Below are 14,947 nucleotides of genomic sequence, written 5' to 3' on the forward strand. Positions count from 1 at the left end.
GAAAAACACAAATAGCTATCTGCATTTTGTGAATAAGTGAACTATGTAAACATGCTGAGTATACTTATACAGCTGGAGTTTTGGGGAATGAATTTCATAAAATAATCAGACAATACATTCTAAGTTCATGTTAAAAAAATCACTGATTCCAAAATTTACTAGAATTGCTTTAAGTTTTCTAAATGACTATTACCAGGTACCTTTCCTCTAGTCTCAAAACTTCTGATTTTCTAGAATTGAACAGCACCTCATCATCACTATTCAAAAATCTTAAGTTGCTTCTCAAACTTATCTGGTGAAGGTGGTGAATATCACTGAGCTGATACATGACATTTTAGTAGCTACAAATGCAGAAAAATGTTAAGTAGCTCCAAGAATTGGGACAGAGTTTTAGACTCAGATACTTTTCAATAATGGGGTGAAATAAAAAGTGTAGCAAAAGAGAAATGTAAGCACACATTGCACAGTTCACCTCACCCAAGTTGGGAGATGACCAGGACAAGAGAACAGATATTTTATCATATAAACTGTATATTTTTGTTTTAATGTGCTTTTTGACAGGGCGTTGATGGACAGAACTGGTCTCAAAATTTGCAAGGCTCTGCATCAGAGTTTTGAGTGCTGGTAATATAGACATGAGGCACAACATATGACTAAAAGAGCTCCACATTGGACTGAAACTGAATTTGGTTTTTCAGTTTCATCCAAACATTTGCTAGTCCAGGAAGCTAGGTTAGTTTTGTTATTGGTACTTAGTAAATTGCAGGACAGTGCAATCAACAGTTCACTTTAGTGCAATTTAACTTCTAATATGTAAAATATAAGAAAGTGAACAAACTTTTCTCAAGGAGAATTCTGATATGGAGAAAAGCTACAAAGAACTGATATTAACTATTCAAAGCAAACCCCAATATCTGGGCTGTACAGCAGTACACTTTGTACACTTTGACTGGGGCTAATGAAAAGTGTTCACCATAAGGTCAGAGAGGTGGGGAGAACTGTTTGAGAGATAAACTGCTCATGAAATTTCAGCCTAGCTCTCCTTGGTGACCTCCCTGATTGGAGAATGGAGTAGGACACTTCAGAAAATTGTAAACAGACACAGACCTTCAATCTCCTCTTCAAATTTCATGATAGACCGAAGTATACAGAAGCTATGAATGGAAGCAAAAAATAAACTTAACAGTAGGAAATAAAGAGCAAATCTAATAAAAAGACAGATCTTCATATTATAGAGACAGACTGGGTGACTAAATTCCTTCCAGCCTCTTTAAACACCATTTTATCAACTTTCTCATCTGGATAAGACCATGGAGTGTCTTTATATCTTTGCCTGGTTTACAGTTCCCTTATAATAAAGATGTCTAATACCTTCTATATTACCATACAGGAGATGATTTTATGAATGAGCATCCTTTTGTGTCTCTGTACTTGTTTCTTTATCTCTTTATTCAGCCACACACATTAGTTTCATCTCATCTTTTGGCTACAGTGAATCATGCTGTAATAAATGTGGGAGTGCTGGTTCATTTTCTGCATACTGATCACCTCTTCAGGTTGTTGAAGATTCCCTAGATCATGATGTTTTCTACAATGGCGGTATTATGTTCTGTTCACACACACTATATGAGATGTTCTTCCTTACTATCATACCACAATGCCATTTCTTATATATATATATATATTTTAACAACAGCTCTTCTGCTGGAGTGAGATGATGTTTTATCACCTACTTGTTTATATTTTTCTGATTACTAAATGACTGAAAAATGGTCATAAGCATGATGAACATTTACAGAATTTCCTTTTTTGATGTGTCTACTTTATTGCTTATTTTGAATTCAATTTTTTAATTGAATTCTTTGAATTCCCAGTAGATTTCAGACGTGAACCCCTTGGCATATGTTCACATGACTGAAATATTTTAATTTTCTACCTAATTTGTCTGTTTGTTCTGGTGATTACTTCCTTTTCTTGTATAGACTTATCTTAGTTTAACACATTGATGTTAGTTTATTTTCATTTTCCAAAATATCTTTGCCTATATCAGTGTCTTAGTTTCCTTGTATTTTCTGCTAGAGTTTTTTTTACAGTTTTGAGTTCAGAATTTTATCCTAATTTGTTTTGAGTTATTTAGTAACTGGAAAATGATGACAGTCTATTTTCACTCTTTTACACACACAGAATAAATACCTCCAAAAGTCATTAATTGAAGAATACCTTTTCCCAAATATGTGTCATGGTGTCTTTGAAAAATATTGTTTGGCTGTAAGCACATAATTTGTTTAGAGAGTTTCTACCATGTTCCATTGCTTTGTAATGCCAACACGATGTTGTTTCTGCGGTTATTGTGTGGAGTACACTCTAAGGTCTCTAAACAATTATCCTACCCATGCTTTGTTCACCTGTGATACATTTAAATCTGTGAGTATATCAAATTGTTGGTTTATGCCATAATATTTATTGTTTATATTTATATTTATTAAGCTTATCTCTATGAAATTTTCAAATTTAGCTGTTAATAGTTTAACATCAATATGTTGGCCTAGAAACATAGATGAAAAAAGAAAAAGAAAATGAGGTTTGCAGACCTCACATGTACTCAGTATAGGAATCCAGGGACAGTCACTCATTTAAAAGCTTCACAGTTCTTCTGGAAGAGCAGAGCTAACTGAGATGGAGCCAAGGTTCCAGCAGGAGATCACAGCCATGGAGAGTGATTCTCAGGAAGGACAACAAAGTCACAGTCACGGAACTGGAAGTATCCCCAACAGGATTTCCATAATTCTGTTCTAATTAATTCAGTTTCTTTACTATTTTATGCAGGATTAAGCTGTGCTTGCTCTTCCATTGTATTGTTGTGTGTGTGTGTGTGTGTGTGTGTGTGTGTGTGTGTGTGTGTGTGTATATGTGTGTGTGACTAGAAATAAAATATTTTCTTCATTCACAAATGGCCAGGCAGGTGTCTGCATTGAGACCCAAGAGTAATTTAGATGTTTAGTTAAATCTGTTAGTATATGAAAGTTGACTATTTTGCATGTCAGATGAGAGTTAATTGTTGATATGAAAGGGGAGATTGCGGTTAATCTTACTTCACAAACAGGAATATAGGCTGATTGTGTGCCATACAGGAGACTCACCGTAGGACATGGGTAGGTGCTATCCTCCATGAATATGGGATACTCTTAACCTGGGTTATTTACTCACTATATAACAATGTTAAACTCAGATAAGAATAATACACTTAGGAACCCACTTTAGTCATCAGTGTCATCCTTAAATAGGTGTACCTTTCCTTTGTTTAAAACCTTATACCAGACATTTCTCTCCTGAAGCTCATGGGCCTTTTACATCACAGGGTAGCTGTGCATTCAGTCCAGCATGCTTGTTCTTGACAGTCTTAAATTACAATATCGAAAAGTTAAACACTTCTGCATCACAAAATCATCTTCTTTATATTATTTCATAAATGTGCATTATTTATATAGTGTCCAGTTACATTGTGTTTCCTTGAGAGGAAAGTATATATATATATATATATATATATATATATATATATATCTCACTATTTTACTTAATGTTCTTAAAAAATACTCAACATATACATGATTATTGTCAGGTGAACAAGCAGCTTTAAAAGGCAGTGGCTCAGTTGTGTTTTGAAATAAATTCCTTATATGCACTATAAGTCTAAAATAATAGTTACAGTTTAATTTCTTCTGTGTTTTTTAAGTTATCCAATTATATTGTAGCCATCAATACTATTTTTATGAAGAGACCCAAGGACGAATAAAAAAATAGATCATCAGCAGACACATTGGAGTTAATTAAAAATAGCCCTCCTGTAGATTTCTCCAAATGCATGTACATGCAGGGAGGCCTGAGTGGACTCAGTGTTTTTATTAAAAGAGAGCAAGAAAGCACATGGTATTGTCAGGGAAAAATGGTAGATAGGATAGAGGATGATCTAAAGGGGTAGGGAATCTGTGTCGATTATATCAAAGTATATTATCTGAATATATGGAGTTCCCAACTACAAAAACAAAGCAAAAAAAGAGCAAGTAGAGTTCTAGACTTACTGTGGTAGGAATATAGTTCTTTTTTTTTTTTTTTTTTTGGTTTTTTGAGACAGGGGTTCTCTGTGTAGCTTTACCCCTTTCTTGGAACTCACTTGGTAGCCCAGGCTGGCCTCAAACTCACAGAAATCTGCCTGCCTCTGCCTCCAGAGTGCTGGGATTAAAGGCGTGCACCAGCACCACCCAGTGGAATATAGTTCTTAATCCTATTAATATTTCATTTCTATCTTAGAGATACATGCTGCATGGAAACAGTTACCTTGCCTAAATGATTATATTTGTGTAAGGGCTTGTGATTTAGTCTGATTCCTGGAACTTAGCGACTATGATTATTTGTGAGCTTGTTCCCATCCACATCCACATCATATTTTGCTGTTGGTTTTCTTAATGTTATCCATGTTGTTTAGTTTTTGTTTACTTGACATGAACTGGAGACACCTGGGACAAAGTAATTTAACTGAGGAATTAATCATTCAATCTGATTTCTCTATGTGCATGTCAATGGAATATATTCTCTCTCTTTGTCACTGTCTCAGTGTCTCTGTGTCAGCTCCCCTCCCCTAGTCTGTGTGTGTGTGTGTGTGTGTGTGTGTGTGTGTGTGTGTGTGTTTGTGTGTGTGAAATTGAACTATGCTCCTCTGCAAAAGCTTTGAGTGCTCTTCCCTTCTAATCCAGACTCACTGATGTACATTTAAATGTGGTGGTTGATACTTACACTTTTTATATTTTTGATGTTTTGCATTAATAATATAAAGAATCCTTGTTAGAAGGTAGCTCATACTGAGTTTGTAAGTATACCATGAGCAGACTTTGAGCTAAATAAACAGCAAGCTTAACACACACCACACACACCCACCTCCCCACCCCCCACCCCACCCACACACAATGAACTACTCAATACCTAAAAGTTCAAAACCTCTATTTTTCTGCATAAAACAAAACATTTAAAGTTGTTTTGAAAAGATGGGGTTATAATAATTTATTATTTTAGCAAGTCTCCTAAGAGAATAACTGATATTTCGTAATCATTCATTGGCTAGTTTTAACAGTTTAAAGTTCTTATTTTTGTCTAAATATGACAAAACCAGATATAGATATATGATATCCACTGTGATTTATGTTCCCTCATTTTGTTGTTTATCATTAAATATCAAAAAACATGGTCAAGCAGGTAATCTTTTGAAAATTGTGAGTAGTAGTTAAGCATCATATTTCAAAGAATATCAATTTTGATATCCAAGACAGAGTCCTTTCCTAACAGGATTACTGTAGAAATAACTGGAATTCACTGATATTCAGTACTTTCAACTGCTGGTGGCTATACCGCAGCAGTTTGGTCTGTCCTTGGAAACACTGAGGAAATACACCACTGCTGTCTACAGTTTTTTCTTGATGAAAAATTTTGTAGTTAATATGACTATTTTTCTATGATATATTTATAAATTTGACCTGTCAATGTTAGTATAATTTTACAATTTTTTTCAGTGAATTTCAGTTATTAAAGAAAATTCAAGTGCAATTGCAATATTTCTGCAAGACTCAACAAGAAAATATATTAAATTTTTTATAACTAAACCACTACTTTTCATGTGCTTCACCTGAAGTGTTGTGGTAATAAAGTAAAAAAATATAGTCTCATAAAAATTTAAATCTGCAGTAGTGTTGCATATCTCTGCAGTATATCAGTTGAGCTCTAGTGTATCCTCCCAACTTGACGTTTTCCTACAAGAACTCAGCTAATTCTGGAAGCTACTGTTAGCACTGCTCTGCTTAACTTTTTTTTCCCTAGATGTCATTTTGACAATTGAGAAAGCTCCAGCAGCTAGAAAAAATGTTCTTACAGAAAGAAAGGCAGCTCAGGAGAAAACAGGACTGGTGAAATATTCAAACCATAGAACTTTATATGGAAAATAACGTTGATTAAAAGTTTCCCAGTATTTAAAAAAAATAGTTAATAAGTTTGCTATGAAATTTGTATTATACCTTGGTCTTCAAGGTTAGTTTCTTGGTTTCTTGAGTTTCCATAGAATTATTTTGATTATTTGTGGATGCATGCATTCAAAAGGGTCATACTGAATATATTTTAGATTATAGAACTAAAAGTGAAATTGATGCCCTCTCAGAGACTTTCTTTTAGCATGGAAGAGTGGTAAATTCCTGTTTTAAAAACAAATTATACTATCTCACACTTTTGAGCTTCTACACTCTATGTGTGATCCATGCCTTTCCACCACAGGGACATGTAACTGGTAATTTTACATCATTAAGATCAAAATCCAGCTTTCTAAAAGTATTATAATAAAACTCGACATGGTAGTAGATGACTTGATTTACATAATAATGTTTTAAACGTATATGTATATATATATGTGTGTGTGTGTAACATTTTTGGATATTATTAGTTTTACAAACTTTAAAATGTATATTATGTGTGTTGGGGGTGGGTTTGTGTGATGCATATGTGTGAATGTATGCATACTTATGTCATTGCCTTCATGTGGGGTAACAGGAAACCTTTCAGGAATAGTCAGCTCTCTTCTGTCATTGTATACTTGAGGGAATAAACTCTGTCAGGATTGTGAAACAAACCACAGATGTTTTGACCTGCTCTGCCATCCTGTCCTAAACTCACTAATCCTATTCACCATAACCATCTTTTCTTACTTCAAATTAAATTAATTTTCATGGCACATGAAACAACATTATATAGATTTATTAGATTCTATGGGATAATTCATGAAATATATCACTTTTAAAAGGACACACATATCTGTCTCTCCAAATCATCTCTATATTGTAAATCTCCCAATTCTTCTAAATTTTTTAATGTATTCTATACATGTATCATTTTTGGTACAGCACTTACTATTTGACTACGTTTTAATCTGTTGATTAATGCTGCCTACTTCTCTAATGTCTATATTTTTTCTGCCTTCTGCTACCACGATTCTACTTTTCAATTCTCCGAATTAAGCTTTCTCTATTCCTCATATGTGTGAAAGTATTTAATTTTTTTTATTTCTGTTTCTGATTTAACATTTTTAGCATAAAGTCTTTGAATTGACCAATTGACACCAGAAAGTAATCTTCAACCCCTGTGAGCCCTTTAATTTTCCTTTATTGTCCTTTCTACAAGTATAAGACCTCTTCCTCTTTACCCTTCATGGGTCACATGAGTCATCTTGGGTACTTCGACATAACCTTTGCAGCCCACATATTTCTGAGCTGGAGTCTCTATTCCTTTCCTGAAGATGAAAAAATAATTATATTCACAGCCTACTGGTCTCTTTGAATTTTATAAAGTCATCTCAAATATGTGGTGCTAAAACATACTTCATCTTTTCTTCTAAAAGCTCCTGTATTGGGGTTCAATCAAGATGTAATTATTCCAGTTCTCTCATTCACTGATCTCAAATTCTCAAGTACTCATAGTCTTGCAGTTCTAAGAACTGTATTTCCTACTTTCTGTTTTTTTATAATAGATTCATTTCTCTTAGGTCCACTGTGACTGTCACAATTTAAACCATTGATGTCTCTCAGCTGGCTATTATAACTGTGGCATGCTTTCATGCTGTCTCCAGGGCTTTCTTGCTTCAATACTGTCTGTATTAAAACAAGGTGAGCTCTCAAAATAAATATATCTCTTCATCTCTCACTTGAAATTTCTTGGATATGGACCAGACTCATTATGCCAGTTCATTAGCAGAACCCAAAATATTTTTCTAGCTCCATCTCTTTCCATTTCCCTGATTTATTCTCTAATTTCCAAAAATCCATTCCTCCATGTTTTTTCTTAGAGTTGAAACGTTTCACAAGCCCTAACTTCTTGGAATAAATTTTCCAGCAGTTATCATGGGTCTAATTTCTGCTAAGTGAAAAATATGACAAAGGAGCACAGGATTTCATAATAGGCAAAGTAGAATTCAGATTTTAACTGTGTCATTTATACTGTAGTGTGAGTTGGGAAAGTCCCTGAGGATCAATACATCCTAAAGATTAGGATAATTGCAGGGCTGATTTGACAACGTGGAAGAACCAAGTGCCACATGCCAAGTTCTCCTGTATTGTCTTATTAAAGGATGGTAAAGAACATGGCTAGACATAAAGCTCTTAATTCCTGCAGTTCAATAGTGAATGTACAGTAAAATCATTATGCAGATAGGCCATCTCCACACAGTTTCATTCTTCTCCTTATCTCTACCTAGGAGGATTCTGCTGTCACTTTCATTGGACTTGAAAACAATGTAATTTCTTAAGTTATTTTGAGTTAGTGTATAAGAAAAATCTAATCCCTTTAAAAGCTACAGTACTTCTGTACAGCATGTCCCACACTATATAAGTTCAAAAATTAATGGACATACTAAAGTTTTGATAGTTATTAATCTTCTTCCATTATATTAATAGGGCATTTAAAGGATCAGAGGCCTCCAAATATCAAGCCATCTTTATAATTAATATGTCAAGGATAGTGTCTTTGCATACTTAAAGAAATAAGAGCTTCCTTCTAGTCTTTCCTCCCTGCCTATTGTCCCTGACTAATGGTTTTGCAATTACCTGACCACAATGTAACTGTGTCAGATCAGCAATTCAATATGACTAATGTATAGGATCAAGTTGCCATGAATATAATTACTGATATCTATGATAGTGCAGTGTATGAGAATATAAGCATGCCCCTTTACAAAAAAATATGGAAATCATAATCTCTCTCACAATACAAGGATTGCAGATGAAAATAAATTGAAAACTCAAAACATACTTTTTTCTGATTTTTCCCAAATAGTTATACTAACTATAATGCAGATATTATCTTGAAATTTTATACTTATTGACTATATCTTGAAAGTACACATTTTGAATTTGCAGTTTTTTTTCAGGAATTTTGCATTTATTTACAACCAATTTATGATGGTAATTTTGGTCTGGTAATGAATGAAAGTATTTTAAATATGAGGGTATCAGATATCAAATAGATTTTATGGTGTTATTAATTGCCTGCCATGTTTTATTTATTATTTCAGCCACAGTGTATTCTGAAAATATCATATTACATGGTCTCTTTTCCTTTTGGTGTAATCAGCCAGATATATATTTTTCAGAGCTTAATTAGATGATAACATTCAAGTGTACAACAGAAAGAACTTGTTTCAGAATTTATACCATTACTTCATCACTGAAGAAATTTTTGTTTTAGCTGTGAAACAATACTTACAAGAGCAAGACAATGGATTTTTTAAAAATACATAAGTTCAATGTATTGTCAAATCTTTACTAGTTTAAACTGCTTCAGGTTTGGCATTTCACAGTTCTGTAGATTAAAAATAAAACTTGAGTCACATTGGCTAAAATGAAGGTGACATCAGAGCATTGATTTTTGTCTAGAAGACAACTAGAGAAGTCCCTTTTTTAGCAGCCAAGGAGACCAGCTCCCAGAACTGCTACCCAGGGTTACTCAGAGAACAACTTCTCAAGAGCAGGGACAGAATAAATTCTTATCTATAAAAGTTCACACATGATTTGAAGGTCATTCTCTTTTATTCTTCTTCATAACTTAAGCTTCATCCCTCACTCAGTACACACACACACACACACACACACACACACACACACACACACACACCTCTAATGCACACATGCTGCTAGCTCTGTACACAGCAGCTCTCTACATAGATCTACATGGAGTTCCAGTTTTGTAGTTGTAAATTTTTAGTTTCAATTCTCTCTATTCTAAATCTTTGGTTCCAATTCTCTCTCGTTCTAGTTCTCTTTAGTTCCAGTTCTCTTTCACACTGCTCTCTCTACCCATTCAGCTATGTCCCTCACTCAGCACACACATACACACACTTACCTCTGCCCAGTTCTTTATACAATTACTTCACATCACTCTTCTCACAGCCAAACTCTGCACAAATGTGAGTTACATTTTCAAGGTCACAAAACATTTCTTGAGTAAACAATCAGAGACAGAGACAGATGGATACACATAAGGAATTACATGGTTTCTCTCAGGCTAGGCAGTTCCCATAGAACGGTTAGTGAGTAACACTTTGCCATGCAGGTAGCCTTATTGGTTAGCATTCTCAGATAGAGAATGACATTGAATTTCAGGATGTAACAATAAAAGTTAGTAGACTGAACCTTGAGTGGTGGGGGTACTTGCAGAAAGAGAATTACTGTAGGGGTTTGTGTCTACCAAAGTTGCTTAATATCTGACCTTGACTTAACAATAAACACCTGGGAATTTGTCCTTGTGTATTCTCAGCTAGTCTGTTTTGAATTTGTTCTAAAGGCCAATATTAGCTGTCTTTGTGACTGAGAATACTGTTAATTTCATGTGTCAGTTATGAAAAACATTCTAGTACTATCAGAATTATACTGCTTAAGCAGAAATCATCATCCTGACCATTCACAGCTACATGTGTACACAAGGATGTAATATTTTCATGGAATAAAAACACAAGCAGTAGGAAAACATCCATAGCAGTTCTTAGGGAAGAAATGTAGTGGTACATGAGAGAAATTACAGACAGGAGAAACTGGTTATTTATTGTCAGTAACTCCACAGCTTTTCCAAGTAAAGCTCCCCATCTGGTGGGTGGACCTGTTAAATACTAGTTGTCACCTGCCATATACTCCCACAGCCCTCGGCACCTTTTCTTTTGTTTTTCTTGTCTCTGGGCTTCTCCTTCCTTCTTTTACTATGTTTGAGACAAAAGACATCAAGATGAATGTGCCATGATAATAAAGGTACCACCACTTGGCAGAACTTAAATAAGGAAGATCAGTTAATTTATGTGTAAGGATTAGCTAGTAACAAGCCTGAGCTATAGGTCAAGCATTTATAATTCATATTCAGCCTCTGAGTCAGCTATTTGGGACTGGGAAGTAACCTCTGCTTACATGATACCATTGGCAAAATTCATTTTCTTTTATTCATTAAATCTATCATTCTATGTTTTTATAATTTAGTATTATTGAATGTTATAGATTCTCATCATTCTATATAAAACAGTGTCTGAATGCCTATGAGGATATACAGCATACGTTTTTCATGTAAAAGCCTGTGACAATAATACCTTTTCCCAAAACTTCCTGACTGCTGTCATCCTGACACATTGAAACAGACTAAATTCATCCTTCTGGCTTGTTTAATTTTCTTAGTCTGTTACTTTGTTGCTTTGAGTTCTCTTTCCTACTGTAATTCAGTGTTCTTTGTCTTTTGAACTTTGCAGAATCAGGTATATTGTATTCATCTAAAATAAATAGCCAAATAAAAAGCATTAGCACAAAAATTAATGAGGTTTTTTTTTTAGTATAAATAACATTTTGTATACATAAACATTAAAAAAGTACTAAAAGATTAATAATTTTTTTTTGGTTTTTTGAGACAGGATTTCTCTGTAGCTTTGGAGCCTGTCCTGGACTACCTCTGTAGACCAGGCTGGCCTTGAACTCACAGCGATCCACCTGCCTCTGCCTCCCAAGTGCTGGGATTACAGGCATGTGCCACCACCGCCTGGTCAACTTTTGTTTTATAATTTTTTATATAATTAGTCTTTCAGCTTTCATGAGGAATACTTCATAGCAATATTTACATAGAATTGTAACCTTATTTTTCTTCATAATTTAAAAATTAATTAATTCTAATAATATATTCTCATATTCTTTAGTGGAGGTTTCTATGACTTCCATGAAAAGAACATTGGTCTTTCTTTCTTTGAAAGATTGCATAGATTGTAGATTCAATCAAACTGTCAAACTTAGCAAGAATGTATTTGTACTTATCGGTGGTTCTAGATTAAATCTTATATTATATTCTCCATAATATATGTAGAGTAGCTCTCTTACAGAACTTTTCTTCCTTTATTTCTGTGAGGCTGAACTTGTATCAGAAAAATTACAGAGCTGGTGTGACATCAATCTGTTCAGTGTTCATCACACACAAAGAGAGATGTTAAATTGTGATTTCAATTGAATTAGTATTAATTTCTTTCCCCTACTCTCCTCCCAGACACAGCCTCTCCCAGGAACCATGCCTGGAACCTGTCTCATGCTCTAACTCCACTCTCAAGCTAAGAGTGTCTTTTGCTTCAATAATTATTGTAATATACATATATATGTATGCATGAACGAGTATGTAGAGACAGAAATATAAATACAAACAGCTGAATCAACACTTTTCTTTGGAGCATATGCAGTTTTATGGTTAGACATCTTGCTTTGGACAACCAATGGGGGTACATATTGGGAGAGGGTAATTTTCCTTCTTTCAGCAGTTATTACCTTCATATAGTTTTTTTTTCTAGAGGTGGGACCCTGTGAAATTTTCCCTACAAGGAATAATTTCTAACCCTGTCAGACTTTCAAAGTCATACATCCCTGGAAATTGTAGTTACTATTCAGTTACTGATTCCTAATCAGCTATTGTCCTCTTTACTATCTTCCAGAAAAATAATTATTGATTTATTCTTCCTAATAGTATTCATGGCATCCCTGAGAATGTTTGTGTCATAATTGTGTCATTTTGAAGATATTATTAAACTATGTCAAGACATAGTAACACTGTCATAATTTATTTAGAGTTTGTTTAGGAATTTGAAACAAAGTAATAACTTCAGTTGGCCTAGAGGTGCTCATTTTTTGTAGTTTATAAAAATAAATAAATTTCATTATACCTAAATTTAAAATTTTAGTGGATTAAGGATTTTTCTCAATTTTATTTGATGATGGCTTTCTTCCAATTCATAAAAGCAGGTACTCCAAGAAATATGCAAATGGTGAAGCTTATTTTCAATAGCAATCAAGAGTAGAACAAAATGGGAATAATGTCCACATTTGGAACTTACTGAAGTGACCCTACAGAATGTGAAGACTGAGATTACAAAAAAAAGGGTAAGACATTCAGAAAATACAATCAATACTAACCTCAGTATGAAGCAGAATTGTTACCAAGCCTATGCACACTTATGAAGAATACACAGCATATTTGCATTCAGAATTTATCACTTCTCTACATTAAGCATATGAGCAGTTGGTAATATACCATGCTATGTTAGTTCCTAAGTCGACATATTTAGAAGAAAAGACCTCTCTATTGACCTACTTCTGTATGTAGCCATATCTTTACCCATGAATACTGTTCTACAAATCTGGTATAGCTACAGAAAAAAGACTGGGTAAGAGATGTATAGACACCAATATGTGCAAACCTTTAAGGAACACAGGGTGAAATAGAGGCAATATCTTGTTTGGAACCTTGAATTAATAAATCTCATTTAGAGTTCCAAGATGTAAGGGGCAAGTGAAATCCTATAAGGTCTATGTTTTGTGAAGCCAACTATAATTTTTTTTTATTATTTTTGCTTTTTATTTTAGCACAGGTTGCTACAAGCCACTAACATTCTCTCCCTACTCATCAAACATTTCAAGGTGTCAGAGACTAGGGCAAAGCAGAAGAAAACTTTCAGACTGGCCAACTCACTTTTGACAAGCTGTAGAGCAACCAGTCATAAGCACAGAGAATTTGTCCATAATGCAATCCCTCTAGTAGCTAGGTAGACACCAAGATAAAAAGGTAGGAAACAAAGGCACACTGCACACAGACTCAGATCTGATGTTGTTGTCTTTTTTTTCTTATTTATGTTTTCTTATTTTATTTATACATTTATGAACTTCTCTATGCTTTCTATTCTTTCTTTTTCTCCATTCTACTTACAACAAAGAGATTTGAGAGTTCAATGCAATACAGATCAAATGGACTTATGAAATATCTATAGAAATTTCAAGTTAAAAGTTACACTTCTTTTCAAGAGTGCATGGAATTTTCTCTAAGATAATAGTATTTTAAGACAGAGAAAAAAAATTTGCCAATAAGGAAACTAAGTCTTAAAATATTTTCTTTTGTTTGATGGCCATTGTCTTGGTAAGATTTCTATTGCTGTGATAAAACACTGACAATATCAGCCTACTGAGAAAGGAGTTTATTTCACCTGACAAACTCCTAGGTCACCCTCCATCCCTGAAGGAAGCCAGGGCAGGAACTTGTGGCAGAGACCTGAAAGCATAAACTTGAGCAGAAGCCATCAAGGAATATTGCTTCCTATTTTGCTTTCCATGGCTTGTGGTTCATCCTATGCAGTGTGGTCCTAGATAACATGACTACGATGATATAGGTATGAAGAAATTATAGACACTGAAGAAAGGAGAGACACACATACAACACAAGGAGGAGGAATAAGGCAGTCTAGGTGTGAGATTTCTGTTGGGGAGCAATCACACTCTGTAAACATCTAGGAGGGGCAAATTCTGGCTTATAGTTTCTACAAATATGGTCAATCATTCATAAATTTTTGAACTGGGACTAAAGAAAGCCTTTGCTATTTCCATGTGTCTGAGGAATTAGGATCCTTGACATAACCATGTCTATGTCATCAATACACTGTAATTTAAAACTTCATCTACTTCCCACAGACTTATTCAACTATCTTCCTTACATTTCTCAGGAAAACTTTACTAAAGGAGAAACCACACACAGTGGGGTAAGACTTACCAACTGAATCATTAACTACAAACATGCCCTACAGATTTGCCAGTTTTATGGAGGCAATTCATCAGTTGACATTCCCTCTTCTCTGATAACTTTAGTTTGTATCAAGTTGAAAAGAAATGGATTAGCACAGTCATGAAATAGAATTTTTTTTAAAAAATGGAAGAAAAGTCACAGAAAAGAGAGAGATTGACCAACATACTTTTGGGATTTTGTTTGTTTTACACTTTTCTTCATTCTATAAGAATTTTAATCCATGCATTTTCTTTATGCTTGCCCTACTGTCCCTGCTCCAGCTTTCAATCCTTTTTTCATACTCACCTCT

Source organism: Peromyscus eremicus, chromosome 15 (genome assembly GCF_949786415.1).
Source record: "Peromyscus eremicus chromosome 15, PerEre_H2_v1, whole genome shotgun sequence".
Lineage (NCBI taxonomy): Eukaryota > Metazoa > Chordata > Mammalia > Rodentia > Cricetidae > Peromyscus > Peromyscus eremicus.